We start from the raw sequence: 1824 nt of genomic DNA, 5'->3' as shown, positions 1-1824 counted from the left end.
CTGTCTGCGGAACGAAGCGATGTTACGGTTGTTAGCGTCTTTTTCTCACACGCTGCTATACTGTTCTATCTGCCGAATGTTGCTTCCTGAATCTGCGACTTCCATAGATGTTCGCGCGCACCATCGCGCTAGGCAAAACACAGACACGACACGCACACACAACACACACACACACACACACACACACACACAACACACACACACACCCGCGCGGCGCACACGCACACACACACAAACACAGCACACGAACACAAACACACACAAACACACACACAACACACAACACACACACACAACACACACACACATACACACATACAGCACAACACACGCACGCACGCACGACGCACGCACGACACACCACACATACACAACACATACACACACACACACACACAACACACACACAATAAACACACACACGCACGCACGCACGCACGACACGCACGCACGCACGGCACACACGACACGCAAACACACACACACAACACAACAACACACTCACACACACACACACCACACACACACACGCTGCCGCAGGCGCGCCGCACGCCCCATTTGCGCGCGCCACTGACTCTTCTGCCATACACTTACACACGCACGTCCACCTCCTCGTACCACACACACACACACACACACACCCACACACACACACACACACACACACACACACACACACACACACACACACCACGCGCGCACTGCGGCGCGCACACACACGCACGGATGCGCGCACACACACATACACACACGCACGTACTCACTCTACCACACACACACGCACGCACGCGCGCACACACACACACATCCACGTACTCACTCTACCATACACACACGCACGTACTCACTCTACCACACACACAACACAATCAACTGATCGCCTCACCTGGGTGAGACCCACACACCCACTCCACCCCCACCCCGCTTCTCTCTGTTCGTGCCTATCGACTGACTGTGCCTGGTGGTTTGTCTTCTCGCTGTAGGTGGGATTTCTAGTGGGAATCTGTATTCCGTGTTACGACCTGATGTCAACGGTAATGCCGGTGCTTAAGCCAATGCACGCCGGAGCCAGGTACCGATCCGTAAATATAAGGGTTCTCCGACATCCATCGTGCCGTAACCATGGCGACGATGTGTTACGGGAGCATGTTGCATAGACACGAGATCGTTCTCTCACAACTCTTGTTTGCGGCAAGGCGCGTGTTGGCTTCTTGTTTTACGCCGTTCCTATAGGAGCTAGGGAGTCTTTTTCCTCATTTATATTGTTCTTTTTATGTCTGTTTTGACGTAATTCCGGTTTGTCTCTTTCCGGTTTGTCTTTTTCCGGTTTGTCTCTTTCCGCTTCCGCCGTTCCATGTTTGCGTCTGTTTTCCTTATGTGTTTTCATTTATATTTTGTTCCGATTCTTTTTTTTTGTGGTTTCCTTTTATACACCTGCATCGTTCCCTATCCCATAGATTCTTGTATTCCCTTAGCACTTTCTTTCCCACTTCGATCCCGATTCTTTTTAGTTTTTTGATCATTTTGGTTTCGGCAGCATTTTGCCGGTATTTTCTATCTGTTTTCTCACGTAATTATCAATATTTATCTATCCATCACCGCATATCGCCCATACAAAGCTGTGATAAAACAATCTCGTGTCTATGAAGTCATCATCAAACGTATAAATTATTATTGCGTCTGGCGGCCGTATATCAATGTCTATCTCACCGACGGCCGGTGTCATATGCTCGACTTGTGCCTCTGCGTTCGCACGCCACACACACACACACACACACACACACACACACACACACACACACACACACACACACACACACACAC

At 50.1% G+C, this 1824-nt stretch overlaps 1 protein-coding gene across 1 annotated transcript in view; it reads left to right on the top strand.

Annotated features, from left to right (window-relative positions):
* Positions 1 to 1824, top strand: part of LOC106806226 (probable 3',5'-cyclic phosphodiesterase pde-5) — a gene marked incomplete at its 3' end in the record, with an annotated part of 54134 nt that overhangs the window by 45157 nt on the left and 7153 nt on the right.

Source organism: Priapulus caudatus, unplaced genomic scaffold, assembly GCF_000485595.1.
Source record: "Priapulus caudatus unplaced genomic scaffold, Priapulus_caudatus-5.0.1 Scaffold149, whole genome shotgun sequence".
Taxonomy (NCBI): Eukaryota; Metazoa; Priapulida; class Priapulimorpha; order Priapulimorphida; family Priapulidae; genus Priapulus; species Priapulus caudatus.
This window is presented reverse-complemented; position numbering and strand designations above follow the sequence as displayed.